The 18,888-nt window shown below is 39.1% G+C and overlaps 1 protein-coding gene across 3 annotated transcripts in view; it reads right to left on the bottom strand.

The window, feature by feature from the left end:
* sema6a (sema domain, transmembrane domain (TM), and cytoplasmic domain, (semaphorin) 6A) overlaps positions 1-10,768 on the bottom strand; it is a 132,404-nt gene extending 121,636 nt beyond the window's left edge. For all 3 annotated transcript variants that reach the window (XM_077520741.1, XM_077520742.1, XM_077520743.1), the window contains exon 1: positions 10,329-10,768. The gene's annotated coding sequence lies outside the window, so the exon portion shown is untranslated. The remainder of the gene's footprint in view (positions 1-10,328) is intronic.
* Between the last annotated feature and the right edge of the window lie 8,120 nt (positions 10,769-18,888).

Below are 18,888 nucleotides of genomic sequence, written 5' to 3'. Positions count from 1 at the left end.
ACTTAAAGCAATAGTGGTTAGTACAAAAAACAGTCAGCAGGTTGAAGCAGAGTATAAGAGGGCCAACCAGGGCCATGTTAAAACAAGCTGATTTCCCCACAGTTCTAAACAGATTTGTGAATAATGATGAAACAGCCATATTTTAATGCTAATTACTGCAAAACAGAAACAGATAGAAATATAAGTTTTTTCCTGATAAGTTAAAAGAAATGTAACTGTTAAATTCCCATTTATTTTCACATTCCGTTTGCATTCATTCTCATCCGCATCTAATCACTAGCAGACACGTTTTCGTCATAATGGAAGTGCTTCTGTGTCTTAAGAATCATGGAAAATGTAGTCCTACTAGCCTAATGCTACGGCCGCTGGTCAGACCCAATGTAACCTGAGCTTTTTAGGCAAGATTTTTCTTTCCAGGCGAGGTAAATACCACAGTGCTTCCATTAGTTGTCGGGACCCAGCATAAAAGGTTGGACAATGGTGAAGTGTAACCACGACAATTTAGCATTAGCTAAAGTAATAAGACAACCACCATTCACCAGATTGACTACTAACAAGCGATTAAATTCGCTGTAAATAGTTCCTGGTGAGAATTTATTGGAAACTGAATTTGATAGCAAAATGTTGAAAATCTGGTCACCCCATATTTAACAAAATCTCACCATACAACACCAAACAAAAATTTCACAAAAAAAGGGATATGCAGGTTAATGTACCTTCGGCTATTTAATGGAAGAGAACGGTACGTGGTTGGGAATCACTGCATACGGATGACTCCGGCTTGTGAATACGAACGCGTTTAACATGCATGTGTGCACCTGAGAGCTGCAGTGCTGCTTGCCAGTTGGCTCCGGCATGAACGCTCCCACCGGAGAGGCTCACAAGCCGGGCAGGACGCGATAAGATGTGGCGATATCGCAACAGCTACATTAGCGTAGCTTTGGCCGGGATCTAGGTCACCAAAACAACAACAACAACCAAAAAAGACCTGGAGACGAAAGTATGGCTCATTGAAGTAACAGCTTGTTGTTGAGTAGTTATACAGCAAGAGGAGAGATGGAGGATCAGGTGGGCTCGTTGACGAAGTGGATCACGAGATAGACGGACGGACCAAAAAAATGACTAGCGGACGGATGTATGGATAGGCAGTGTCATATGAGTCTGGATTAGCCTCTAGTGCACCCAACCACAAACATAATCAGCATCATAATGGAGATAGACAAAAGGCCTACAGCCAAAAAATGAGTAAGAAACACATTGCATATTCATTTTTGAATATTCTGGATCTAAATTTAGTAACACAAAGTAAATAGTTGGATCTGGATATGGCTGGATACTGACAGATACTGACGATATATTTTTTGAGGCAGATCCCGATGCCGATATTTGGCAGATTAAAATTCCAATAACGGATTAATCGGCCAATTAATTTAAAATAAATAAATAAATAAATAAATCCCTGAAGCAAGCTAACATTGACCTTAGATTTTAGAAACATTTTGCCACCAACCAAGCACTTTGACAAGAATAACTTGTGACGAGACGGACTCACGCAAAAGTTCCATGCCACAAAAATCAGCCTTTTCTTTAAATAGAGTTTGAAAAAAGCTAATCTTACTCGATTAAATCGGCCAGACAATTAATTGGTCGGGCTTTAGTAGGTAGCTACATGGAAAGTCCAAATGTCTGATGGATGGATGGATGGATGGATTGTCGGTTGGCACGGGTGTGTTGATAGATAAGTGGAAGCTAGCTCGATAGATTGATAGATGGAAGCTTGAATGAAGGGACAAATGATAAATCAATAACCGAGTGACCGAACAATTGGCCAAAAAGCAGGTCAGTGTGTACGTAGTGTATTATGAGACAGATACAGATACTCCTTGCATTGGAAGGTCCTTCACAGATGGTTTCCTTCGCATCCATCATATGATTTCAGCCTGATCTACTATCAAAACACGCAGCTGACCATGAAACAGGAGGCCAGGTCCCGTCAACTACCTCCCTCGCCGTAAACACGGCCAAATAAGCTGTTTAATGTGCCGAAACACACTGGAGGAGCAGCGGCGCTCGATGAGGAGCCTCGATCTGGGAGCCTGGCTGTGAATATATTCACAGGCAAAAAGCAAAGCAGCAGCGGGGCGTACATATGCGAGGGAGAGCATGAAAAGATGCACGAGCAGAAAAAGAGATGGAGGGTTCACCGCTGAGATAAAAATGGAATCCATTTTTGTTCCTGAAGCACACTCGTGCACAGCGCGAGGACCCGCTCGGTGCGTTTGGCTGCCATTGGCGCTTCAATCGCTTCCCCCTCCTCTCGATCCGTTCCAATTGTTCTGCCTTCCCCTCACTTATCATTTCCTCCTCTCCTTTCCGGTCACACCTCTTTCCTTGAATTCCTCTTCCTCTCTCTCTCTTTCGAGGCAGCTGGGGCCCCCCGACACTGTCACAGGTCCTGAAACTATGGCAACGGAACGAGAGGGAGCAAGCGGTCTCTATGATTAATAGATGAGAGATGAGGTGCCAATCGCTCCAGCCTGGGGAGGGGGGACGGATACACGCCAACAACACCGTGCAAACATGTATGCACAGTCACATGCACAATGAGCCTTGAGACCCACAGCCGCTGCCATGAGGCAGTTTAGTCCTTTGTGCTGGTGTAAGATGGGAAATCACAAGGCGAGGGCAAGGCCACACCCTGGCTTGCCATTGTGACCATTCGATGCATGTCAAGTCAAGACCGGTAGTACCATTTAGCCATCCATCCATTTTCTATATGGCTTATCGGGTGAAGGGTTACGGGGGGCTGAAGCCTATCTCGGCAGACATGGTGACTCAGATTACCAATTGGAATCTATTTTTTTCCTCTTGAATCAAAACAAGGTTTTCTTTTGTCTTTTTTTCCCCCATTGGATTTGCTTTATTTCTCTTGATACCAAACATACATTGAACTGATTTTTGCCAACAAGTTTCTTACTCCCATAGAAATTGAAATAAAACTTTTTTCTTTACAAATCATCTGAAAATAAGTGGTTCCTTTTGGGAAAAAAGAACAAAAAAGAAACTTAATTAATACTTAACGACATAAAATAAAAAAATTAATTACAAGTAAGAGTAAGAATAAGTCATGTAGAGTTGATTCTAACAGTTTGATAACTGTGAGAAATATTCTTGCATTAGCATTGTAATAAAATGCCCTAAAATTACCTCTATGAATTATTGGTGTAAATAAAATCAGCATTTTTTCCCCATTGACCTTTATTTCATTTTAAACAAAATATAGAATATTTAGTTCAAAAGAAAAATGTATCATGTTAAGTTTAAATAATTTTTTTAAATTGATTTTGACTCTTTTCCGGCATAAGAAGAACATCCAAAAAAATGGGCTTATATCATATTTTTATTTGTTATAGTGGAAGACATGGTAGTATGGCTGCAACGTGTTGTAAACTTAAGCTTATATGTAACATTTTTAACATGAACATCATGCAAATCAACTTGCGATTGTGATTGGTTAGCAAGGATCCAATCATGAATCAGAAGTTGCATTTCTATTGGTTTAGACACACAAATGTGTCATGTCCACTGCAATCATCTATGGGTCCGAATGGGTTAATTTAATTCTCCTTATTAAGTCAGAAAGTCCCCTGACTGGTGAGCTATTTTTAGAACATAGGTCACTCATGTTGTCCTTGGGGGTAACTACTACCCGCTGGCACATTTTATATACTGTCTATATATATTTTTTTTCGGAAAATGAATATGAATCAGAGCAAAAAGGCATCTGTTTGCAGCATCTCGTCTTGCTCCCTCGCTACTCCTCCTCTGTTATGTGCCGCCAAGAAGGAGAGAAAAAGTTAATTAGAGGCAATTAATCAGAGGCTGCACATTTACTCAACTCTGCAATCAGCCAATCATATTGTGCCCTATACGTCCCCTCAAAAAGGAGAAAAAAATAGCTTATTAATGATGACAGCCAGTATTCACGGTTATTGAAACTTTGACTTTTTAAAACCACAGTAAATATGGCAATCAAACCTAAAGGCAACCTCAAAAAGACGAAAGTATTTGCAGTTTCAGGTGCTGTTTCAGAAAACTTTATTAATCAACATTAATCAATAAGCTAGGAGGTACAAACCTCGGGTCAAAAGTTTTCGTTAGCTGGTATGCAATTTGAGGGTGTTGGGATAAACTGAAATAATTGAAGCATACATGCATGTACATATAATTCCTTGGTGGGATGCAGCCACCACCCCATGTATGCTTCACATGGTGATGCTTGCAAGCTTGTTGGGAGGACTGTCTGTTGATTGGTTGACTTGATAATACTGTCTATGTTTTAGTATAATAAGCGTCACGACCAAGAAGATGCACCCCGCAAAGGCAGTAGTTGAGTTTTGTTATTTTTCTTATTAAACTATGTTTTTATAGTACATTTTATAGAGGAAATGCTTAAGCATCCTGATTTTGCTAAACAAATCACACCAGGGAAAAGCCCAATGTAAATGTGTAATTATTATACTAGGCGCACCACACTGAGGGAATCCCTACAGTAGAATAAGAAAAACAAAGGCTTCTTTGAAACAATATAGTGGATTACAACACAGAGGGGAATCAAGGCCTTATGTGTTGATTGTTTAAGGCTACTGTCGTCTCACAGCACAGTGCCATCTTACATTCATTGGCAAGTTGACACAGTGCTGTGCTATGATGTCACACTATTTGCGTACATGTTGCAGGGACTACCATTCAGCTTGTACAAGTCGAGCAGGGCTATGTGCAAGACATTGACAAGCTGAACTAAACTAGACTGAGTTTGTTTCTCTTCAATAAACTGGTCCCATCTTGGGGTAATGGCAGACAATGACACCCGTGTGTGTTACTTACTTATTTGCACTCTACTCTCCTTCATAAAAATAGGATGTCGGAAATGGAATCAAGGTGTAGGCAATGCTTTTTGATAGTGTTGAAGGCTTCATTTCCTCTTAGCAAGCCTGTCACTACTTATTACACACTGTGAGTTTGGTGCGTGAGAAGCACCTGTAGCATTAAAGTTGAATTTTAAATAGACTACTGATATTTTCTTAAATGAAGATTTTTTTTTCTTGAAAGTTGAAGTTTTTTTCTTTCTTTTTCATCTTTTTGAAGAAGCTTTCCTCTAGTTGTTGTTGTTGTTGTTGTTGTTGTTGCTGTTGTTTGCTAGCTTGCGGAGGGTGATCAGATGTTTTTTATTTTCTTTTTGTTTGTTATTTGTTTTTGTCCATTAAGCAAGCCAATTGTTTTGTACGTCAATCACACAGTTGTCAAAGCGATTCATACGTAATCTAACTACATCTGAATACTAGCAGGCATGTTTTCATCATACCGGAACTAGAACTACTTCCTGTTTATGAGTCTAAGAATCATGGGAGTTGGAGTCCTGCTAGCCAAATGCTGCGGTCATCGGCCAGATCCAACGCAAGCTGAGCTTTTCTAGTGGCATATTTCCAATTTTACAATGCGGGACCGGCGCGAGGTAATCGGCACAGCCATCTTCCGATAGCTGTAGGGACCAAGCAACAAAGATTGGATAATGGTGAGTGCATTGCTTGTTTAGCGCTGTTGTACTGCCAACCAAGATAGCATTTAGCATTAGCTAAAGTAATAAACAAAGTGAATAGCGATTAAAGTTGTTATAGTGAGAATTTATTGTATATTTGATTTTTAGTGAAATTGTAGTGCCCGGGTTTTTAATTTTGAAAATCCGTTCACTTATAACATGACCAAGACAAGCAGTTTTTACAGAGGCACAGACAGACTCTGATTTTCAAAATAAAACAATCAAATCAATCAAATCTTTTTTCGTTTGTTGTGGTTCGGGACTGCTGCTCTAATGTATAGTTCAAGACTTCAAGGCCACCCATTCATCCATCTACTGTCAAGTGATCACACAAAGCCTGACCGCTACTGCTTTTGGATTATCTCTGCTAATGCATCCCCCCTCTCCGTTCCATTTGACTAATGACAAGCAACCCAACTCAGCTGTGACAAAAGCATTTCCACATGTTCCACCGACTTACGGTGAGCATTTAAAAACCAACAACAATTCCATGATGTTTTAAGCTGATTGTAAATGCTCCAGGATGTTTGATGCTTTTTCATCCCGAGTCCATTTGGCCAAGTTTGGCCTATAAAACGTTTCTCCGAGTCGATGGGCTGGCATTCTAATTCACATTTTTTTTCAAAACAACAAAGCCTCGCCAAGGGACCATCAGAGAAAACACCAACAAGACATCCAGCCAATTCTGTCATTAACTTGCCGTGCGTGAGTGTTTTTTGCCCGCTCCTTCATGCTTCTGGCATTTTTGGCATCCGCGATGCGTTCAATCACTTATGCTAATGTAACAAGGATGCCCATTGTTTTTAGTCATGGACTTGTATTCATTAAAGCCGCTTGGAACAACACAATGAAGCTTAGAAAGTGGAACGTCATGTGTGCATGTGTGTGTTTTTGTGTAACGTAGATAACATTTCACAGCAAGTGATTAGCAACTGATTACAATGTCAGTGAGCCTGGTTGTGAATAGAGCCACTGTACGGCGAGATCTATTCTTTCCCAGCAGTCTCGTAGAGGCATCAGTGAATGGGAGGTTTGTGGGAAAACAGTAACTCAACCAAATACATAAAACAAACAACAACATCTCAAAATAAGACTAACAAGGTGTAATTTGCAGTTGCTTGTTTAAATCACAGCACACTTTGAATGGCCGCGGTGAAAATCACGAAATAGGCCCTATATCATCTTTGATTTTGGACAACATTGAAAGCATCTTTCATTATGCCAGAATGTGTTACCAAGAAAGAAAAGTGCAAAAACACACATCGTCATTTTATGATTATGCCTTATTCTGAGTCCTGCTATTAAGGCAGTTTTGCCATTCACTGCTCAGCTGGCGTAAATGTTGCTGCAATTTGCAGGGAGAGAATGTGGAAATGGGTTAAAGTAGGAGCGAGGAACAAACAAGAGCTTTTATTTGCACCAATTATGAAGAGTCGTTTATTTTTCAGACACTTTCGCTACTTTTTACCAACACAACTCTATTCAGCTTGATTTTTTTATTTTATTTTATTTTTTTTATTTATTTATTTTTTTTGGCAATGCGCTGCTCAGAAAATGGAGACTGAAGAGTATAATACCAAGCAATGGAAAATGGCCATTTTATTTTCACCTATGGTGCTGTATCATTTCTATTCTGGGGTGGGGAAGCATCCCAGAGTGACTCAAAAATGTGAACGTGACTGTTTTGCCAAGCAGGGAAAACCAACACAGAATATAAGCTGGGAAAGGGGCAATAGTGACAATGCAAACAGTCAGCAAACCAAAAAAAAACCCCAAAAAAACCACACTAAACGTAGTAAACCAAGAAGTTTTGACGAACACTTGATGCAACTTAGAACAATAACATTAGCATCAAATACCACCAATGCAAGTAGTCAATCAGCACAACAGATGTCCTGGCTGGTCCATCAGTGTTTGAGACCACATGTGTCAAACTTAAGGCCCGGGGGCCAGATCCGGCCCGTCACATCAATTTATGTGGCCCCCGCCAAAGCAAATTATGTGCAAGGTTTTGTTTCTTTATAAAATAGCAAAATTACAAAATGTCTTCACTTTTAAAAACATTGATCTATTGCAAGCGTATTTTTCGTTACCAACCCCTCTTTGAAAATATATGTAGTAATATTTTAACAGTTTTTACTGGCCTCAAAACTGTTCATTTCAAAATTGTTATCGATCAGTTTGTTGTGTATACAATGTGTATATCGTCCTGGGAAAAACACTTATGTCCATTTTTGTTGTTTTTTTAAGAATACGTTTTTGGGATGTCTGCATTGAGTTTCATCCTGTAAATGTAAAAAAAAAAATGTAATTAAAAAAGACACAAATGGACATAAGTGTTTTTCAAAGGATAGCGGTGATATGTAAAAAAATAAAAAAATAAAATAAAATAAAAAAGCAAATGACACCCCTGGTTTACATGTTAGGTTCATTGAAGACTAAATCGGGGTGTCAAACTTGTTTTTGTGAGGCCACATTATAGTTATGGTTACCCTCAGAGGGCTGTTATGATTGTTGTGAATGCATAAAAATGTTTAATTGCCATTATACACGACAAATTCATGAATAGCCCGTTTTAAAATCAAAAGTAATGGATAATAGTTGTTGAAGTTACTGTGAAAGGGGGTTTTGGTAGCAAAAAATGCAGCAATATCTGAAGATGTTTATGTATTAACTATGACAATTTGAAATGTTGGTAGATTTTTAGCAAGAATCAAGGAAGTTGACACACGATTTACTTTTGTGGTCTACACAAAATAATATGATGACCCCAATCTGGCCCCTGAGCCTAAGTTTGACACTTGTGCTCTAGTGTTGTTTGTCACTGTGCCCTGCAGTTGGCTGGCGACCAATCCAGGGTGTACCCAGCGGGAATAGGCCCCAGCGTCAAGCACTCTAGAAAACGGATGAATGGATCATTTGAGTTCCAATCTCAGTCCAACCAGTACAAAAGGTTTGATGCTGTCCGATTGTATCGAAAAACATCAGCCGGCCCACACACCGAGGGTGTGCATTAATAAAACATGGCTTCCATGAAATAGGCATAAGCGCACCTACTATAAAATGCCTCGGTATTGACTCTCATTGAATGAGCAGTGACAGTTAACAGCAGCTTGACTGGCCTTGTTGTTTAGAGAAGGAGGCCAATTCATTTGAAAAGGAGCAAAGCCATTTATCAATTATTCAAAGCCACTGTATTCAGGCAGCGTGTTTCCTCGAGTGGCACATTTAAATACCAACTCGCTCTCCTGTTGGTCCCCCTCTTCTTCCACTCTCTCTCTCTCTCTCTCTCTCTCTCCCTCTCTTGCTTTCACACACACATAGACACGGTGTGACAAATACACATCAGTCACACACAATTGCTATTGTTAGAGGATCGGCAGATCAAACGCTCCACGGAGCAACGCTCTACGGGACTGGATTCTAAGGTAGTCTTACTGTAATGCATCTATTCGCAATACAACATGTCAGTGGATGAATTGTTCCAAGGCGGATAAGCACTGTTTGGCCTTTTTCGCAGTCTCTGGAAGGCAGCGTTGCCAGATTTACAGCCCTTTGCTAAACTGCCTCGAGGAAATGTGTGCCCTGAGGGCAATGTTTTGGAAAATGATTATTTTTTTAAATCTTGCAATTTTACATAGAAATCTATTAGTTGTTCAAAGCCAACAGAAATAGAGTCAATCTGCATTTTTTTAACTTTCAGGTTGTTCTCAGTGCACAAAAACTAAAATCATGTGAGCTCTATATGTTCCATCCCTAGAGAGAGAGAAGGAAAAACCACTGGGAGTGTCTGGGTGTTGCCATGAGCTCTCGCATGTGGCTTGTGAGGCCTCTCTCCTGTGCTTGTTTAAAAAGGCAACACAAAAAAGCATGAAAACAACAACTTTTAAAAACAACAACAAAAATTGTGGTTGGATATTGCAACATTGGTATATTGGACGAGAGCAATAGTGACCACTAATGGTTTGCTTGCACCATGCACATGCAGTCCCTGAACACACCCCAGCCTGTGCAGCCAGACTGCTACCACACTTTTAACCCAATAAGAACAATACATAATCAATAGGTTCATATCGCATTACCAGTAACTTAATAACTTGGTATTGAACACATCCTGTTCATGTCTGCATGTAAATCACTGTTGTTATTTGAGTAGTGCTATATTCACTAAAGTAGCAATGTTTTTTTTTTTTTTTTAATAATTCCCAGTTTTGTTACTTATTCACATTGGGTATATTTGGATTTATGACATTCAAACATGATGACAGTGATGACGTGAAGAGTATTGCTTAAATTCCCATTTGAACATCTTATTAGAGTAAAAATAAGAAAATGATACCTCAGTCCTATTGTTTTGTGTGTTTCATTGTATTTAAACTAAGTGATCTGCAATATTATACCCCCTTTGAAGATGACACTAACTTAATTCCATATGGGTAAACAACATAAAAGAGATTACGCACGGAAATGTGTTCCAGAATAAAAGCATGTATAACAGAAAAGGAAAACACAACGTAATCACCATTTGGCTTTAAATGTGCTGTTCCAACTTCTAACTTGCTTTATAAATAGGTGAAGTAAGTTGATAAAGTGCAAAGTGAGCCTTACTGGCCGGTGCACTTGACGCCCAAGCAAGCCTCCTCCCGAATAGGCAGCGAAAAGAGCGATTCAAATAAAAGACATGAAAGAGGGTGCCTTGAAGTTGAAAAAAATAATAAAGAATTCTTACCTTCAGCTCATGAATGTTCAGATCTCGTAGCGGTTGCTCGACTCTTGTCTATTAGTAATCCATAAAACGTGATTCTTAACGGAACGACTCACGACAATACGCGCGTTACTTTTCTCTTGCGCGTCTCTTCTTTTTTTGTGTGTGCGTGCGCTCTCAAATCCGAATATCCATCTCGAAATCCACACTAGACAATGAGAAAGAAAGAGGGAAAAAAACACGCCGATGGGTTGAGGAGGCTCTAAAAGTGTCCCACGGGAAGAGTGAAGCGAGAGTCCCGGTTGTGGCGACGGTCACTGAGGTGCGCGCAGGCTCGTCCACAACAGCCGCCGACGGTCATCCTATTTGGGGATGAAGCTTCTTAGCAGACTGGAGCTGGAGCGCAAGAGAGCCCAGCTGTCAGCCACCCGCCACACGCACGCATGCACACACACATGCGCACGCACACACGCACACACGCACGGGGAGGAGCTACGTCTCCAGAACGAGGGGCTATTGTGTCAATGGGTGCCAGTTATGGACAAGTGTATTTCTATTTTTACGCACGGAGGAGAAAGCCGGGACTGCTAATAATAGTTCGGACTCTGGGAAGAAGAGCGAGGTGGGTTTAAAAGCGGGACTCGCGCTTGTTGATAAGAGCAAACTCAAGCTACAATGTAGCACTGGTGTCAAACTCAAGGCCCGGAGGCCAGATCTGGCCCACCACTCGTTTTTTGTGGCCCACTAATATGCCTTTCTTGCAAAATGAATTTATTTTATTTTGTCAGACAAATTGCAATTTTCGTCACATTTTACACATTTTACAAGTTGTTTTTTTTCTTAAAGGCCCAGTCTGCCGGTTTCACTCAGGAAAATGCACTTTTTAAATACAGAATTTAAACAAACAAACTACTGCTCAATTTACAGATCTGGGCTTCTCTTAATTTCTGGTGGTGATTTTGTCCTACCCCCAGCCTGTATTTTGCCATTTTGTGTTGGTTTTGTAAACAGCGGGACGTTTCTGTGGAAAGACAGTGTTTACACCCCTCCAGCCAATCGCAGAGTGCACAGATTAGTTTTTTCATTCACTCATACACACATGTAAGCTTCTGTGAGTGAGTGAGTGAGTGAGTGAGTGAGTGAGTGAGTGAGTGAGTGAGTGAGTGAGTGAGTGAGTGAGTGAGTGAGTGAGTGAGTGAGTGATTGAGTGAGTGAGTGAAAAAAATTAATTAAAAAAATCCGTGCGTGCTTTCAAATTGCCTTGGGAGTGACGTCACGCAGCTGACAAATTCGCCCGGCCCCGTTTAAAATATGGATAAAATATGTGCATATGTTTTTTTTTTTTTTTTTTTTTTTTTTTTTAATGAATCAATGTACATCACAGTTTATGCTTAATGCATATACAAAATATCCACCGTTCAACAACAAAGGATAACAGTGAATTTTTTATTTTATTTTTTTTTAACCAGTGCAAAGGGCTATTGTGCTTAAAAATTACCATTCAAAGACAGCACAAAACTGCTGTACAGTTAAAAACAAAATTTGAGTTCAATAACTCAATTTGTGAGTTACACAAAAATTACGTTGTAATTACGTTGTAATTTTTGTGTAACCCACAAAAATTAACGTGTTCAAAAATGTAATATTAATCAGGTACTATATGTTTGTGTTGCAGATCATTCCATCCATCCATCCAATTTCATTCATTTTTCAAAATTTTTCATTCCAATTTTCAAAAACAACAGGGTTCCAGCAAACCAACCTCTTTTGAATTCAAGCTGTTGACTAACATTTTGCAATAGTCACTGCCTTGAAATATTTGCACAGTGTGTGTTCATTATCACAGAGCTATGTTGTTCACATTGCAAAAGTGGCACAGCGTTTTATATGAAGTCGACTTATTTTGCTCCTGAAACTTGGCATCTTTTTGGCTTCACAAGTGCACCAATATCAGGTGTCAAACTCTGAGTAGCACCCAATTTCAGAATGTCATTTAAGTAGTAAGCGATCTTTTAAATGGTCGTAATTGCGACATCCGGTGGACAAAATAACAACAACAGGTACTTTCATTAGAATTTATGTGTCCTTCAGCCACACGGGCTAGATTGGTCCCCCTGACTTATCAGTTCTTGCTGCAGGCCGTAGGTTTGACACCCCTGGTACTATTAAGTATGTTTTGTATTAACTAAAACTATTATTACATGCAATTATAAACCTTTTTAGGGGAGTATCAATTCACAAAAATTCACTGTTCACTAAGCTGTGAATAGTGAGAGGTCAACAAAACCAAAACGTGAATGACAACAACATTGTGCAAATGTGTGATGTATTCAGAGGCACCTCACACATTGCACTTGTGGACATTCTTGTCATAAAAGTGTCAAATGAACTTTAAGGATGACAAGGGCAAAATGGAAATGTGGGTTAAACGGTATTTACTTTTATAAAAGTTTAAAAAAAAATAACATAAGCATAGGCAAAATGAACGCACAGTCATACAAATGAAAACACAGCAAAAAGCAAAACTTTTGACAGACACGGACATCTCGGTGGATGTCCATGACTCCACTGAAGGAGTCTTGCTCAATGGTAATATGAGTTAGGGGGCTAATGTGATAGAGATATAATCAAATCAATGACCCTTTGGTCACATGCAGCAATGAGGCCCCCACGCCTTCTTCCATTTACTGTAGTCTATTGAAGAACAAATGCAGTTGGGCCAAAAATACTCACTGGAAAGCCAGGCTACCTACCACTGTTCACACCTATGGGCAATTTAGAATCTTCAATGAACCGACTATATGTTTTTTGAGTGTGGGAGGACTACCCAGAGAGAGGCCACGCAAGCACAAAGAGAACATCCAAACTCCACACAGAAAAGCCTGAGCCCAGATACGAACCCAGAACCTTCCTGCTGTGAGTCCCGGAGCGCCCGCGCTCACATATTTTGCTTCGCAGCGAGGTCACGGGCAAACTGACCTCCCTGCAGAAAAGCGCTCCAGTGCACCTTTTTGTTCTTTATTTAAGTCCATGCAAACTGGGTTATGATTCAAAGCATCTGCTGAATGTTTTTCAAGCTCACGTCTGTCAGTTCTTCTCTGTTGTAGGTCAACCCCCACCTATAACACCCCCGCCACCCTTGTCATCCAGTGGGTCCCACGACGACACACAAACATGCTTTTATAGCAGGGATGGGCAGAGTGTGGCCCATATACGGTCCGCTCCATTCTTTAATATGACCCACAGAGTTTAGATTCAAGAGTCCTGTGAGATTTTGTCCAAAACCTTCATTCCGCAATTTTGGCAATTTTCTATTCTTCTAATTTTTAGTTCCGTAATATGGCCACAAGAGCTACCGGCTGCCGTTCCGAGTCTCGATAACTTGGAATAAGGCCGGGTATCGGCCAGATAGGTACTTGTACTTACTCATCCATCCCTCATAAAATAACACATCATGTTCATTGACCAATAGTATCTTTCTTTCTTTCTTTTTTTCGGGGAGGAGTGCAACTGACCATATTTGGATATAAGCCGCTTCTGCCCATCAGCATAAATTGGTTGCATTAATTTAACTGTTATGGTTTCCTAAAATCTGTTTATTTAAATGTGTTTGTTTATTTTGTAATTATTATTTATTAATTTTTATTTATCATATTAGGTCATAAGGTTTTTTTTTTGCCCAACGGCGACGATTTGTTGCATTAACTTTATTCAAATATATGTATTTATTTTCTATTAATTAATCTAAATGCATAAGTAGTTAATTTATTGTAAAATAAAATACCAAAAAATATGAGTAAAATAAACCGTTTTACATGTACATTCAACACTGTTTTAAAGCAGATTATATTTAATTTATTAAAATTACATTAATAATGATAAACAATAACTAAAAAATCAGAACAAAATATTTAACTATTTTACATTCATTTAAAAAAAAATTCCTGGCCCATCTGTTCATCTTAAAAGCAAAGTCAAAATGTGGCCCTGGAGCACAAAAATTTGCCCTGCCCTGTTTTACAGCCACCGAGGTCGAATTCCTCTAATCATTTGCTCCGATCTTATCAACGGGGGCCACAAAGTCAAAAACACTTGAGAACAACTGCCGTGTTCAAAAAGCTACACGGTACATTAAGATTACAATCTGATGTCAACTTTTCAACCTGTGGCCAAACCAAAACTAGCGCCAATTAGCCAGATAAGTAACAGCAGCAAGCTACAAAACACATGCTGCTCCATTGCACTTATGTGAATACATTTATATTCCATTTCTTTAAAGAAGCTTGAAATATAAAATAAAAAGCTTGAAATAACAAGCCACCTGCGCAAAAGAAGTTACATGTGCATACACTGTGTGCTGTAATTGTGCTTTTACCAGGCCCTATTGCCGTCTTGTTAGTGTAGCGGCTCAGAACAGAAGTGCCTCCGCATGGCCCCGTGCCAAACAGTCTACAGTGTACTAATGGCCTTGCGCCTGAAAATCCTTTATCACTTTATTTGGTTTAAACTCGTTCACCAACAAGCAGCTGAAACCCGAATGCAGACTAGTTGAAAGGTTACGTTAAAACACATAATAGATGGGAATGTATTTACGTTCCATTATAATCATATAAAACCGTATTTTTTATTTTTTTATTTTTATGTTCATTATGGCTCCAGCAGATGTTTGCATACGTACTATACATAAACTCACGCTCCATTGTGTTTTATTACCTCCACCAAGCACAAAAATGTGAGAGCTGCTAGCAGTATTAACATAAAAACGATACCACTTATTTCCAGGAACGTTTGTAGAGAGCTGTTCATTTGTGCACAGCTAGAAGACGTTACATTTTTGTTTTCCGCAGTTGTGTTACAGTCCACTTGCATCGGGAGCAAGTGGGGGCAGTGACCAATAAACAATGCACTGCATCGGAATGGAGCTGGTGTCAATTACATGCAAAGAAAAAGAATTGAAATATGTATCTTCAATTTTTGTACTTTCAATAGGATGTCCGCATTTCCCAAAATCAAATGGAAGAATCCGGTCCATTGATATCTAATGGCTAATTTTGTCACGTTTGATTATTTGAGTCACAATGGAATATGGATGTAACGATATCCAAACATCACAATACGATATTATCACGATATGAAGGTGACAATACGATAATTATCACGATATTGTGGGGGGTTGGTGATATTTTTATTTATTTTAGATTTATTTAAAAAAAGATCACAATATTGTAAAAAAAAAAAAAAAAAAAAAAAAGAGCTCATCCTAAAAAAAGCACAATATTGTGCTTTTCCACATAACAAAATGTGAGGCACTTGCTTGCTAAGGCAAACACACAATGATCGCTTCACAAGCAAATTAGGTTCCCCTTCATCTGACAATTAGCATAATTTTAAACATAGAAGGCCAAAACATCCCTAATGAAAATTAAATTGCACTAATAAAGTAGCCACTAGAGGGTGCTAGAAATGCACAAATGGAAATCAACCTAACTTTTTCAACAGATGTGTTCCTTTTAAATATTGTGAACATGACAACGACGATATTGTGGCAGTTTTAATATCACAATATCACAATATTGCCCTTATTGTTACATCCCCACAATGGACTTTCACTATCATATTATATTATTCAGTCTACACTACATTGGCTGATTTTCTGTTACAGAGCAAGGCTTCTCTACACATATGCTGACTAACAAGCAGTATATTTCCACCACAGAAGTGCATCAGTGATAGCAAAAGAGGGAAAATTTAATTTAATTTAATTTTAATTTTAATTTAACTATTGAACCAGAAATGGAACTTATTGCAACTTAAGAACTCGTAGATCTGCTTAGTACACTATAAGCATAAATAAATATCAATTCATCCATTTTCACGTCAATGAACAAAATATGCATGTTTTTTTTTTAAATATGGGAAGAAGTACCTGGAGAAAATACACTCATGCATTAGGAGAACATGCAAACTGGGGACCTGGGATTCCAATCCCAAACCTCAGAACTGTTGTGAGGCAAACTTATTAACCAGTAGTCCGCTGTGCTATCCTAACTACAGTAAATATCAAATTCCCAAAATAATTGTATCACTAATGTATCACTCTTGAAAAGTCTTCCTGTCCTTGCTCCATTATGTGTCTGTGAGTCGTCTTCAAAGGGTGAATAGTTGTACTTCATTTCAGTTTCAATGTGTTCATCTGGCTCACTCTCCCAACCCCACTCTCTTTAAACTGTGCAGAAATATGCTGGAATCTTATCTGCCACATTCACCAAAGCGGAGACGAGGTGGTTGAAATAGAGCAACCATCACAGGCTGGAATGGGCACAGACAGCAGGCACACACCGGGGATTCGTCATAAACTCAGCTTGGTTCCGCAATGAGTCTGTTAAACTTCCTGACAACTCGCTCCTTCCTCTGCTCTCTACCAACTTGAAGCAAAATATTACTTCTCCAGCGTCACCTTCAGCTCTCTGTACAAGCTTATGTACCTGCCTGGAACCAAGGGACCAAATTTTGCTTTTGTTTAACATTGAATTTAGCGCAGTGTTTCCCAATCTTATTGTATGGAGGGACATATTTACATGAGAAAAATTTCCACCATTTTCATCGCAACATAATGTCGAAAATAGTGGATAAACAGGAATCTTCTGCCATCTAGTGGAAGAACAATCAATTGCTCTGCCTGTCACTATTCATCGCAGACATAAATAGATGAACAAAGAATGAATGTTTGTCTATGTGTCCTATAATTGGCTGGTAACGGCTCTACTTTACTCATGAGGATGCGTGCTATAGAAAATGGATGGAATCATACCTTTAATGCAGCAAACTCATGATCATCATGTGATTATTACCACAAATAAGGCAAGTTCATCTCGATCTTGATCATTTTTCTGATAACATAGGCTACAGGACGCCTGCATCTAAAAGCCATTGCATTGCTGCAGGGCATGAATCTGTCTAGTGCCTTTCCTCTGTCTACATCAATGAACAATGGAGCCAGTTTATTTTTGCCATAAGGTGTAAGGTAGAAAGGAGTAAACATTGACAATTTCTGGCTCCCGCATACCTGTTGCCTGCTAAAACCTTCCATATGTGGCTTCTGTCGCACAGGAAAGTATCACAGCACACAATAGTCCTTTCTTTGCCCATGACTCAGTCCAAACCGGTGTCTGATTTTTTATTTGGACTTGCATGTTTACGCTTTACGAGATGAAGTACTACAGGAATACCAAAAGGCAGGGTGATGGATTATGTTGCAAAATATGATTGCAATTATAATGTGGTTCGAATGTGATTCATGATACACATGCGTACATACATGAACGAATGTCATTCAGAAGAGAATTTCCTTTTACCTGACCTTAGGACCAAAAGACAACTTTTATGGTCCATATTGAGTATCATTTCGTCATGGAAGATGTTCATTGGGCAACATTGTTTTGTATTTGACTACATTTCCCTCGATTGCTAGGGAAAAAAATAACCAATGTCAATACCAATGCTGACTCATGTTTGTTTTTTTTGTTTTTAAATTAATTCCAGCTGGGAGAAAATGCTAATGTTGTTTTTTTTTAGACCACAAACAGTTGAGAGTGAATTAACAGCCCCTCTGGCAGCTTCAGCTAAGTTGAGCTCTCCTTTTTCTAAAGAAGACAATCCCACAAACTACATACAGAATTAAATGATTTATTAATTGATTATTATTCACATGCTTAGTCTTCAAGAAAATGTTCTTATTCAACAATATATATATATATATATATATATATATATATATATATATATATATATATATATATATATATAGTTTAATAGCTAAATTAACCAAATTAACAAACTCATCTTTTACTATGAGGCTCTATCAGTGCCAACAAGAACACAGATCATATTTTAAAAAACAAAACAACAACAACAACAAAAAACATCTTAAATTCATACACTTTGGGGCATATTCACTAAAGGTTTGCGCCGCCTTTGCATCGCGCTAACCAGTAAAATTGGAGCAATCCGGGAGCGCCTAATTCACTAAACACGCGAATGAGACTCATTGATATACAGCGTCTAATTCACTCACGCCAGCGCAAATAGCCACACCGAGTTTGCGTGACGCAAATAACGTTTTTGGAAAGCATGTGTTAACCTCCCGCAACCTCGATCCCGGGATCATGACAGCAGTGCACGGCATGTCGCTCTCTGGCTGATCACTGGCTGATGGGAATGTAAACAAGGAGGAGCACTGTACATCACTTGTATTGGATCTCATTAAATTGTGTAAGTGTACCTAATATTTTGGCCAGATGTCTGTAGAGTTGAAAATTAACCATGTGAGGAATCACACCCAGGACACCGGCCCCATCCTATCAATAATCCAAAACTCAAAGACATTCCTGTCAGTTTATGCATTTTGATGAAGCGGGAAAATTTCTGTACATCTTGATGTGTCACCTCCTCCTCATGGAGAAGGCGTCAAAACACTCACAATCAACAGCAATACATGCCTGATCCTGCATGACAGACTGCCACATTCGTCAGGAAGTCAGCTATATATTTAACACAGAAATAGCTGAGCTACTGTTGCCCTGGA

The sequence above is a fragment of the Festucalex cinctus genome, chromosome 5 (assembly GCF_051991245.1).
Source record: "Festucalex cinctus isolate MCC-2025b chromosome 5, RoL_Fcin_1.0, whole genome shotgun sequence".
NCBI lineage: Eukaryota > Metazoa > Chordata > Actinopteri > Syngnathiformes > Syngnathidae > Festucalex > Festucalex cinctus.
Note: the sequence above shows the minus strand (reverse complement) of the source record. Positions and strands in the feature narration are given on the sequence as shown.